Source organism: Mus caroli, chromosome 16, assembly GCF_900094665.2.
Source record: "Mus caroli chromosome 16, CAROLI_EIJ_v1.1, whole genome shotgun sequence".
Taxonomy (NCBI): Eukaryota; Metazoa; Chordata; class Mammalia; order Rodentia; family Muridae; genus Mus; species Mus caroli.
This window is the reverse complement of record NC_034585.1, coordinates 32,539,702-32,552,346: the sequence shown is the minus strand read 5'-3', so window position 1 is coordinate 32,552,346 and position 12,645 is coordinate 32,539,702. Positions and strand designations below refer to the sequence as shown.

The window sequence follows — 12,645 nt, the reverse complement described above, 5'->3', positions numbered from 1 at the left end:
GTCACAGACTCTGCCCAGGAAAGGGTTAATCATCAATCTCTGCTGAGTCTGATCCTGAATTCTCCCTGGAGGAGGGCTGAGCTTTTCAGAGCTGTGTAGGGAGAACTCATAGCCCTTCAGAGGCCCATAGCACACTTCTGCTGGCATGGGCATCTTTAAAGGTCATCTGTGGGCCTGGCTTCCAACTGCACCCTTGCCATCCCTCCTAGATAAATCCTGAGCACTTAGTAGGGAGAGAAGGCCGGCATCTTTCCTACCTTTGTGCCCTGGGATATCTTGCCTCCAGGTGGAAGGAAACCTCCTCTGTGTCTATTAAAGGTAATGTGGTAAAGAGAACAGAAACAGTACCTACCCAGTTCCCCATCACAGCGCCTGGCAGTCAGCAGCTCTCCGCTTCCTTCTCATTCTCATTTTAGGACAAAGACACAGAACTATGTGTTTTCCCTCACCGTGGGAGCCCATCTTCTCGCCATCACTAAACGCATCCCAATATTTCTCTTTTCTCTAAGCTGAGCTCAACTGTCACTTCCTCAAAAAGGGTGTTTTAGGCCTCTCCATCCTCTCTCCTGGTCCCGTGGTACCTTGGCTGTCTTCCTCTGGAGCACATGTTCTAAGAAATCTGCTTTGCCTTTAGTGATTTCATGGGGGGAGGGGTTGCCTCAACACATGATGAGAACATTCCCATTCATCTCCAAGAACCAACCTACCAGGGAGCTGTCCCCACTCTGTACACTAGAGTTGTCAGTGCAGAAAATGTGGGTCCACTGTCATTGGCAAGTATTATGTACTCCTCGGCCACTGTTGAAAGGATTAGGGATGAGCAGCTGAACTGAGTGAGCTGCTCAGTCCTGGGAATTGGAAACAGAGGACATGTATATAGTTAGCCAATACTGTCCCATCTACCTATTCTAGATTTAATTGTGTTCCCCATCTGTCTTAGTTAGGGATTTACTGCTGTGAACAGATACCATGACCAAGGCAAGTCTTATAAAGGACAACATTTAATTAGGTCTGGCTTATAGGTTTCGAGGTTCTGTCCAGTATCATCAAGGTGGGAACATGGCAGCATCCAGGCAGGCATGGCGCAGGAGGAGCTGAGAGTTCTACATCTTCATCTGAAGACTGCTAGTAGAAGACTGACTTTCAGGCAGCTAGGGTGAGAGTCTTAAAGCCCATGCCCATAGTGACACACCTACTCCAACAGGGCCATGCCTCCCAATAGTGCCACTCCCAGGGACAAGCATATACAAACCATGACACCATCCAAGCAATGGTGATATTATAACTGTTTTTGCAGGTGACTGTGCTTTTGCAGGTGACCAGTTAAGATGAAGTCATTAGAGTGAGCTCTTGCCCAATATGACTGGTATCCCTATGAAAAGGGGATATCTGGACACTGAAACAGACACAGACCAAGACAAGATGATGTGAAATTGCCCAGGAGACACATCTACAAGCCAAGGGATGCCCAAAGCTAACAGAAGCTAGGAGCAAGGCTGAACTTAAAAGGAAACAGCACTGCTGCCATCTTGACTGCAGATGACTGGTCTCAAGAACTGTGATGTGATGAGTTTATATCCTTAGCCACCCAGTCTGTGGTGTTTTGCTATAGAAATCCTAAGAAATTAATAGGTCTTCTCTGGAAGCATGTGGTTCAAGAAATGCAACTCTCAGGAGCTCAATAGATAGTTTGGTGATTAAAAGTATTGCCTGCTTTCCCATAGGACCTGGGTTCAATTCCCAGCACCTACATGGTGGCTCACAAGCATCTGTAACCCCAGTTCCGGGGAATCTGATGCCCTCTTCTGACCTCCATGGGCACCAGGCACACAAGTGGTGCACAGACACACACGCAGGCAAAACCCATACGTATACTGTAGGGGGTGGGTTTGATGCTTTGATCGGGAATCTGTTTACTGATGCTAAAGGTCCTTGCCCCCAATTGGCTTTTGGTCTATCAATAAAGATGCCAGTAGCTAATGACTGGGCAGAAAGAAAGAGGCGGGACTTCCAGGTTCCTGCAGGCTAGGGAGAGGAGAGTTGAGCTATCTGGGGGAGAGACATGGAACAGACTCAGAGTGACAGGGAGATCTTCCAAAATGTAGGCAGAGAGGGGAAGTGGCTCAAAAGTGACCAATGGGCTTCGCAGAAGGTAACCAGGCAACTACGTTTCGGGCAGATTTGGTGTTGAGCTAGGAGTAAAGGTAAGGCCATGTTAGCCGCAGAAGGCTTAGAAGAGCCCAGCCACAGAGCCAATAAGCTAGTTAAAAATGGGCTAATGTATGTATGTGCCTTTTATCCTCGGATCTGAGATAGCTCTTGGGCAGGTGCATGCATGTGACCAGCCAAAACCACAAAACAGTGTAGACAAAACTACATTCCACAGCATACGATTAATAACAATAATATTAGTAAGTGTTTCTTTCCTCTCTCTTCCTGCCCTCCATGGACCTTATTATCACCGGTGTTGTGTTTGTCACTGGCGTGCTTCAGGGACCTTTCTTTGTGTCAGACGCCATACTAAACTCTCTAAATGTAATCTTTCTAATAATCCGTGAGGTGGATCCTGTTTGTCCCTCCTTTACAGACACAGAACTGTAGACTTGGTGCCCATAGTCACACAGCCAATGAGCAATAGAACCCAGATTTAGACCCAGCCAGTCTGTCTAGTGCCAGAGCTCCACGAGCCACTCTGTGACAGTCCTCCCACCTGCAGAGGACTGAAGACAGGCCCCAAGCCCTATCAATTAGAGCTGTGCCCCAGGATATATTAAATATGAATTTGGAGGCCAAGGAGATAGCCCAGCCCAGTGACCTGAGTTCCATCCCTAGGATTTACATACACAGTGGAAGGAATTTGTCTTCTGGCCATATACTTATGCTTCTCCAAGTAAATAAGTAAAATATGGAAACAAAATTCAGAATACGAATCTGAGAGAAAAGAGGCTATCTTCTCAGCTGGCCACATTTATCAGGCAGCCTTTGGCTCTTAGGAGGGACAGATCTAGTTAGAGAAAAAATAGCCATAGAAGAGCGATGGAGAGATGAATGACATCCAGTCCCTGTTACCTCCCAATCAGGAGAGTTTATCTCAACCCACCTGTCCCAAAGCTTGTTTGTAAGAACACACAGGTCACTTTCCTTGGCTTCCCATCATTTACAGAGAGATAATTCCCGAGTAGAACACATGTGTACATGTTACGTACGAACCGGGACTGAAGGACTCCAGCCCCATTTGAAGGACTCTCCTGAGTGGTCATGTGGTCCCTTCTCAGGCTTTGTAAGAAGTGATCTCTCTGCAAGAGACTGAGTACCAGAAAGAACTGGGTCTGCAATGGGAGATGCAGGGAGTAAGTTTGAACAGAGTAGGAGAAAGAGAGAGAGAGAGACAGAGACAGAGACAGAGACAGAGACAGAGAAAGAGATAGATAGATAGACAGAGACAGAGAGTTCACTGTGGAGTCTAAGAGCTCTGGGTCCAAAGGCTTGGCTGCTTTTCTGCCTTTGAAACCCAGGAGCATGCAACCCACTCCTCCTTTTCAGTTTGAATTGTCACAAGTTGGTCTCAATAGGTTGCATGCAAAGAATCATAAATAATATACGCACAGTAGAAACCCAATAACTGTTGGATATAATGGGAGGGTCTTGAGAGAGGCAGTAATTGGGATGGAGACTAGTGGCTTAAGAATACTGCTCAGAAGTCTGCATGGAGGGGAGAGTAACTGAGGGAGCACCCAAAGGGGTCACCAGAACAAAGAGCCGCCCACAGAGGTTGGGATTAGAGGTGACAGAGCCTAAGGGACTGGGAAGGGAAGTGGGAGTTCCTGAGCACAGAGGCTCTGCAGTTGAGGAGAGTGGGATGTCAGAGATGTCTAGGAATCTGAGCCTGCTTTCCAGAAGGATGAGACCGTTAATAGATGGAGAAAAGTCTGCAGAGATGCTAGCTGAGGCCTCAGTGACAGAGCTAATTAGAGAGCCTGAGCAGAAAGGAATGTGGCCCCGTGTTCCAGACTAGAAATGTAGGAAGCCTCATGACTGAGAACTGGAGCCTCAGAGGCCAAGGCAGCTCTGGAAAAGCTTAAAGGAAGACAAGGTGAAAGGCAGGCAGTTTAATCTAGGAAGTGAGAGAATGAATTAATTACCTGAGGAGAGACAGAGCAGTCGGTTCCTGGGAGACAGAACCGCAGGGTATGCATTACTGAGGAAATGGAGACCTTCCCCAAGGCAATTATGGGGAACGGTGCTCAGGACAGCAGACAGACCAAGAAAGGACAGGTCTCAGAGGACCGAGACCAGGTGATTCAGCTCACTGAGATTATGAGAAACCCCAAGGGAGCAGTGAGTCGATGATGAGGGAGGGCAGATGGCAAGGTCTCCGGAGAGGAGCAGGAAGAGATGTACTGCCAGAACAGGCTGCGAGAGAGTGGCGAGGCCACCTTTACAGCTGAGGAAAGATCTAGAAAGGTGAAACCTCCAGAGATGGAGGGATCGTAAGAAGTCTGGACTGTCCTACCTGACTCAGGGGTGAGAGATGGGGACTGTGGGTGGGACTTGAGGCCTACAGCAGCCACAGCAGCAGAGAGAGGCGATGACAAGAAGGGAAGGGTTGTAAATAGCAGAGAACATCTCTAACTCCAGCAAACTTCAGCAGAGAAGGAATTCACTGGGAGGCTCTCAGGGGCTCATAGAATCCAGAAGTATGTTAACTATGTGTGCTCCTTAACAAAGTAGCCCAATATTATGAGGGTAGACATAACATATTTGCAACTCACAGTTTCTGCAAATTGGCTGTGTGGTTCTGGTTTGAGGGCTCTTTTTAGGGCTCTCGAGGTGTTGGGTAGTTTTGACCTTCTGAAGTTTGGGGCTGGAGAGCATTTTGAAGATGGCATATTTACTTGGGATTAGCACAATACCCCATTAGTCCATTGGCAGTGGACAATGGGTTTCATTCTCCTATAGATGAATCTTATTGAAACCCCGTGGAGCTCTCAGGGCACAGCAGTTGGCTTTCTGCAGAGGGAACAGTCCCAAGGGAATAGGGGGGTGGGGAAGAAAGAGCAGTGTCTGCTAGCATCCAGTCTCTCAAGTCACACACCAGTGTGTCACTGTATTCCACACATGAAAATGAGTCATGAGTCTAGCTCATTTTGATGGAGAGGGAGAGTTAAGTCTCACCCCCTTGATGATGATGTATATTTGTGTGCACATTCTGGAAATTAAAAACATCACAGGAAAGTTGGAGATTTGAAGTCTTTAAAAATTAGACAGGAAGTTGCATGGCTATCTCTCCAGTCAAGGTCACACCAAAAATAAAATAAAATAAAATAAAATAAAATAAAATAAAATAAAATAAAATAAAATACCCGGGTAAGCAGGACACTGAAGTCTCTGCTGCCCAGACATGAAATCTGAACGCAAACGTTTTCTATGTCATGTCACCCTCGTTCAAAGGACAAAGTCACCAACCCCAGAGGCTGATTAGTTGAGGAGTTTGTGTCACTATGTCTCAGTGACCTTTGAGACTTTCCCAAATATATAAGGCAAGATCTTGACTCATACCAAAGCCAACACAGTTCAAATAACACATACATGTGTGTGTATGCACATGTGTGTGCATGTACACACATATACAGGCACAGACATGCACACATGTAGTTGCTGATCTCTCAAACACACATGCACACAAGCACGCACGCACGCATTCATGCACATACACACCAAGAGCATTCCCACACCAGAGGGCTCTTGTCTTTTACATTTCCAACTGGGTGTCTATAACAGTTCAATGTCATTGACTTTGGGGGTTAGTGTGGACCCTATGGGCTGAGTGGCCACACCATGCTCGTCAGCACAGAAGAGAGAAACACAAAGTGCCAGGAGACTCATAAATATCTGTACAAGACATAAGTGATTCAGAGGCCAAAGGACTGCCTTCCATCTCTGAAAGGCCCCAGGAGCCCTTCTCTGAAGGTGCCAAGGCTCTCCTTAGGTATTGGGGGAGCGGGCGACTGCAGGGTGTTGGGTTTCACAACACAGCTAGGATGAGATTACAGAAGAGTTACCCTACAGGTGGAAGATAGCTAGATAGCCCAGGTTCTGACACATGGCTTTAAATACCCACCTTAAAGTCTTTAGTAAGGTGAACATATTACTACGGCGGAAAACAGTGTCTTCTAAGGTCAATTCTAGATTTAGTTTTAGCAAGACTGTGTGGTTTTTTTTTTTGTTTTTGTTTTTGATTTTGTTTTTTTTAATGAGCTAGATAGAGCCAGAGGCCTTACAGGTAAAGCCACCAGAGAGGGAAAAAGAAAAAGGGAAGGAATACAGATGCATTGTGGAAATAGCTCACAAGACAGATGCAATCAGGAGGAAGCCAGATGCAATTAGGTCCTCAGGTGCTCAGTGTCACCTGGGGGCTAGACTTCTAATAGTCCCATATCCCCGGCTCAAGTGTGATGACTGAATAGGGTTTGGGGGAACTCTAGGCACATAAGAAGACCATTTTTTAACTAAAAGCTAAAGAAGGTGCCCAGGAGGTAATATCGGTTTAAGCAGGCTCCTAGCACAATGGTTCTTAGCGGATGAATCGTGACCCATACAGGGGTTGAATATCAGATATCCTGCATATCAGGTACTTACACTACAATTCATAACAGTAGCAAAGTTACAGTTATGAAGTAGCAACAAAAATAATTTTATGGTTGGTGGTGGGCAGGGTCACCACAACATCAGGAGCTGTATTAAAGAGTGGCAGTCTTAGGAAGGCCACTGTCCTAGCAGGAGACAAGATGAGTGGGTGGAGGGGCAGGCAAGGCCAGGAGAGGTCAAGGGCAGAAAGGACAGTTCTTAACTGCATTTGCCAACTTGAGAACTGGGCCCTGTAATGTGATGTCTCCTTAATGGAATGTCAGATGGATGCCCTGCAAATGGTCTATGATGAATGTCCAATCAATGTCCGATAGTGAATTCCTAATTACTCAATACCCAGCCATGTTGTCTTCAGGCTCACTGTAGAAGCAAGGTGCAGAGAAGGAGGCCCTGAGGTGTCCTCGTGCACCCTGGTGTTTGGAAGGACTTGTCAGGGTCCTCTTTTGGTCAGAAGCTTGCTTGGTCACTTTGCTCTGCAGTTTGTCTATAATGCTGAGAGAGTTTCCTTTGTGCACTGACAAACACACTTGTTACAGTGTATTCCAAACACTTGATCATCTCCAACCATGTGCTAGGCCTTGGGCTGGAGGGGGTGGGTGGGAAGATAGTTGGAGTCAGCTAGATTCTGTCTTTGTCTTGAGACTCTTTGTCTCACTGTCTCTCTGTCTCTGCCTTTGTCTCTCTGTGTCTCTGTCTCTCTCTCTCTCTCTGTTGGGATTCAGGGACTAGAAGACTGAGACACTGGACAAGTTAGAAAAATGTAATACACTGTGAAAAAGAACTAGTAAGCAGTAGTATCACCTATGTGATGCAGCTAGATGCCCTGACTGCAGTCTCGTGCACTCTTCAGCACAACCCCGGGGAACATTCCTATCTCTTTTGCAGAAGGAGGAGATGGAATTGTGGCACCTCTCTGGGTCATCTGGATAGTAAGTGGCAGAGCCTGCCCCATGCCCGTGTCCTTCGAAGGACACAGGCTTTTGTTTCCAAAATTACTTTGTCACTTGGAGAAAAAACCAAATTATAAAGAAACACTGGGCTGGCAAGGCTGCTCCTCTGGTAAAGGCGCCTGCCCACAGCTATGGAGATCCCAGTTCAATCCCAGGGTCCCACAGTGGAAGGAGAAACATTGTAACCTTGTTCACTGGTTCAGCCTTGGCTCTGAATACACAACATGAGCACTTTGTGCCCTCACGTTGTACACCGCCAGTAAACATGACCTGAACTGCCCTGGCTCAGACCGGAGCCTACAGAATGTTATCAAGCAACAGGATTTGCTTGTTTGTTTGTTTGTTTGTTTGTTTGTTTGTTTGTTTGTTTACTGTGTGTGCAAAGTTTCCTGCTTTTACAGAAAGATAAGAATTTTATTACAGAAAGCCAAGAATTCTAATATGTTCCTACTATCATTCCCCAGCACATAAGTGTCTGATTGATAACGCTTTGAGGTGTATTGTTAACATGGTTGGGTTTTTAAATTGCTGTTTGAATTAGTGACTTAAATTTCATGAAACCACTAAATACATTTTGATTTGGGATTAGGACAGAATTTCCCACCATTTCAGAAATGGCCCCAAAGACACTTCTACCATTTTGTATTATGTATTTATGCAAAGCAAATTTCCCAGCAAGGATGAGCTTAAAATAAAAATATTGATCAACCCTGAAAAAATGTTGAAGACTCTTGCAGTAACAAATTTTCAGCCAAGATTTGTTTGGTAAAAATAAATAATTAGGTCTATCTCATTAGTATGACCTTTTATGCATTAATACTAATTAAGTAATTAGTATAAACATTTGTATTAAGTGTTTAGCATTACTCTTTAATAAATGGTAAGCTTATATATTTAACAAATAACATTTTTTTTTGAGACAGGGTTTCTCTGTGTAGGCCTGGCTGTCCTGGAACTCACTCTGTAGACCAGGCTGGCTTCAAACTCAGAAATCCTCCTGCCTCTGTCTCCCAAGTGCTGGAATTAAAGTTGTGTGTCACCACCGCCTCGCAACAAATTATTTCTTTAAAATACATTTCTTTTTTAAATGATTTATCATTGTTAAGTGTTTGATTTGTGAACCTATTTTATATATTTGTATACTTGAGGCTTCATACAAGTTTTGGATGAAAATAGGGTCAAAAGTATATAAAGCTCTGATTCAAGCCAGGAGAACATTTGTCCACTTTGGGAGGCCTTTGTATAGAGAGAGCCACATACAAAAAAGGTTGAGATTCCCAAAGAACAGGACCACACAAGGATGTGGCTTGAAACCTATTTGTTTTTGCTGTTGCATCTCCTCTTTCGCCTCAGCCCTCTTTGAAGACATGCTTATGGTCCCTTGGAGCCTGGCTTTCCTGGATTGCAACCTCCTGCTGTTCTCAGACAAACTCTCCTGATTGGACAGCAGAGCTGCATCGCTCACTTTGTGTTGACAACCTCATGCTCATTAACCTACTCAACAGCTGCACACAGAGGAAGCAACACACAGGACGGGAGCAAAGCAGGAACGGGATGATTAAAAGGGCCCCAGTTGATTCTGGAGCCATGGCTTCTTGGGCTTTAGTCTCATTGATCAGCATCCTCTGCCATGTCCTGTCTGTAGTCGAAGAACTCTCCTGATCTTTAAACTGAAATCTGGTTAATGGTTCACAAAGAACCACAAAGAGTTTGCACTGAGGTTCCCAGCTCGTGACCACTAGGTCAGAACAACCATGCAGGGCCTATGAGCCACTGTTCTTGTTACTGTGACCGATGAAGCAACTTAGGGAATGAAGGGTTTATCTGGTTTACAGTTTGAAGGGATACCATCCATCATGGTGGGGAAGCTGGGGAAGTAGGCATGTGAGGGAGCTGGTCTCGTTGCACTCTCTGTCAATGTGCTGGCTAGTTTTATGTCAACTTAACACAGATGGAGTCATCTGAAAGGAGGGAACCGCAACTGAGAAGATAACTCCATAAGATAGGGCTGTAGGCAGATCTGAAAAGCATTTTCTTATTCTATTATATGCGGTAGTCGCACTCTGGGCCGGTGCTCCTCGGTGCTATAAGAAAGCATGGGCAAGCAATGAGGAGTGAGCCAGTAAGCAGCCTTCCCCATGGCCTGTGCCATGATTGGCTACTGCCTCCAATTTCTTGCCTGGTTGGAGTTCCTGCCTTAGCTTCTCTCAATGGACTGTGACTCAAGGATATGCAAATCATGGTGCTTTGTCACAGCAATAGAAACCGAGACAGTCAGGAACCAGAGAGTGGACAAGAACAGGGCTAGATGATAAAACTGAAAGGCCCATCCCCAGAGACCCACTTCCTCCAGGAAGACTCCACCTCCTAAAGATTCTACAATCTTTTAAAGTAGTACCACCAGCTGGGGACCAAATGTTCAAAAACTTGAGCCTTGGGGACACTCCACATGGAAGCCACAATGAAAGATTAAAATCCCTGTGCACCTGTCCAGTTAGAACCCAATTTTAGACATTCAGAATGCATTTTCTCTTAAAAAAATTTTTATTTTTAGCCAGGAGAGATGACACTTCCCTTTAATCACAGCACTTGGGAGACAGAGGCGGGTAGATCTTTATGAGTTCAAGACCAGCCAGGTCTACAAAGCAACTTCCCAGGTCAGCCATGTCTACAAAGTGAGACTCTGTCTCAAAAAGAAACAAAACAAAACAAAAAGAGCATTTATTTTTATATTTTAATTATGCATATATGTGTATATGTCTTTGTAGGGGCCTGTGCATATGAGTACGGGTGCCCATGGAGGCCAGGAGATAGCATCGGATCCCTTGAAGCTGGAGTTATAGGTTGTTGTGAACCGCCTGAAGTGGTTGCTGAGAACGACACTCTGGATTTCTACAAGAAGACTATGCACTCTTAGCTGCTGAGCTATCTTTTTAGCCTTCCAGAATCACATTTCTTTTAAAAAAAAACTACATTACATATATAAATATATGCATAAAAATTTAAAATGATGTATATGTCTGTTTATGAACATGTGTGTGTGTGCTCACGTCCAGAGTTCAAAACCCCTAAAGCTGGAGTAACAGATGGTTGTGAGCTGCCATGTGGATGCTAGAAACTTGTCTCCTCTGTAAGAGCAGCAAGTGCTCTTAACTACCGAGCCATCTCTCCAGCCCCCTCCCCCACAGAACTGTACTTCTAATTCCACAAGACCCTGTCCATCCCTGTGGTCTTACAGCTCCCATGTCTACATTCTCCTCTCTGATCAGAACCCCTTGCATTACCTCACCCCCCCCCCCCACTGAGCAATGCATGAAGTCACGTGTCCTGTATCTTAGCTTTCCAGTAGCCAGAATCAACCTTTACATATTTACTGCCAAGAGAGACAATACTCAGTCTCCAGTCACACAGAGCTTGTAATCTCCAAGGTCAAGAGGGAAGCAGATGTCTTCGGCGGCCTCATAACCCTCAGTGCATCTACGATAAAGCATATCTCAGGATAAGGTTGGGCACGTTTCCAAGGGAGGCTGGGATGGCACTCATTTTCTCACAGCTCTTCCGAAGGGCAGATTACTGATCCAGAGTCAGCGGGTTCATCCTAGCAGTGTGGGCCAGCAGGTAGTTCGGGACATAAAGACTTAGTTTTTTAGAAAATGGATGAGGTGGGCTAAGAAGCAGTGGCTGAGGTCAAGCAGGGTGCTGCTGAGCTCAAGTTCCCAGTCCTTTGGTCCTCCAATCCCAGGGTCTGCAGAACTTTTTCTAGCAGAACTTGAAGGAGCCTAGGATATAAATAAAATGGATGATAGGATAACGCTCAGGTTCAGGTATTTGGGCAGATGGATCCTCGGGCACAGGACAGATGATTCAAGTCTAACTGCCAAGTCTGCAGAGGGTGAGTGAGAGGGTCTCCAAGGGAGTCTCCCAGAACCTGAGCAGCTAGGTCAAGTGACACTTGAGGAAGTAGGCACCATTCAGATGGAACATCTGGAGGGAGTCAAGTTTGGAAAACTGAGGAATGAATTTGGTAACTCACTCCCCTACATTTCTGGGAGAGTGCATTTCTGTAGACCCCAGCAAGAAGTTTGCTAAGACTTTTCATCTGGCTCAGGCCAGGAACAAAACATGCCAGGGTTCTCTGCTGGGCTTTACTGCTGGATAGAGGCTGATTCAAAATCTTTCAGACCTTCCGTGATGCTGTAGATGAGCAATGCCCAAACCGGCATCTTCTTACTGCATGACAACAGCAACCTTCTTGGCTGGGGCAAAGGAAGGAAGTGTGTTTGTGGATTCTGTTGTTTGTTAACATCATGGAGGTTTGAATGTAGGTCTGTTAACATATTCAGGGCTGCTTCATCTTTATTCCTGTTGCTCTTTCACCATTGGATTCTTCTTTAATTGATTGATTGATTTGTTCTTTCTCTTTTGTTTCTTACTGTCAGCGGCTGGCTTTTGCTGGTGCCCTGTGGTGAGAAACTACCGTTCACAGTCCCAGGCCAGAAGTATGTGATGAATAGGCTAAAAATCCAGCCTTGGCAGGTTTTGCTTTCTGGGTTGAACTTTTGGGACTAGCAGCACAAGTCCATCCAACATAGCCTGTCAGGCTGTCAGGTGTTCAGCCCCCTCCTCCCAGGCCCCCAAGGAGGGAAAGAAAGGGTGGGATACCTTCACCTCAGGATCTCTGTTTTTGAGTGAAGGTCACAGTGCAAGAAAGCTCCATGAAGGTCTCTCAGAGCAGAGATGGTCAAGGCCTTGCTTCTCTATAGTCTCCACTCTGCTGGCTCCAAGCCTGTGGGTGGGGCCTGGAAATATTTGGTGAGTGAGAGGTGAATACTCTGGACAGGACTCTCAGAATCCCACGCCAGGAGTGACTCAAGGCTCCTAAATTCTCACCATTTTTTTCTTAGCTTAAAATGAAGTATTTCAGAACTGTATATGTAGCATAAAATTTTTCATCTTACTCACTTTTTTCTTTTCCTCTTTTCCTTCTTCCTTCCTTCCTTCCTTCCTTCCTTCCTTCCTTCCTTCCTTCCTTCCTTCCTTCCTTCTC

General features: G+C 45.6%; 1 long non-coding RNA gene across 1 annotated transcript; it reads left to right on the top strand.

The window, feature by feature from the left end:
• The first annotated feature begins 4,407 nt into the window (after positions 1–4,407).
• Positions 4,408–10,612, top strand: LOC110311198. Its single transcript, XR_002379938.1, has 3 exons — positions 4,408–4,524; positions 7,463–7,577; positions 10,367–10,612. It is a non-coding gene; the product is annotated as an uncharacterized LOC110311198 (long non-coding RNA).
• The last annotated feature ends 2,033 nt before the right edge of the window (positions 10,613–12,645 follow it).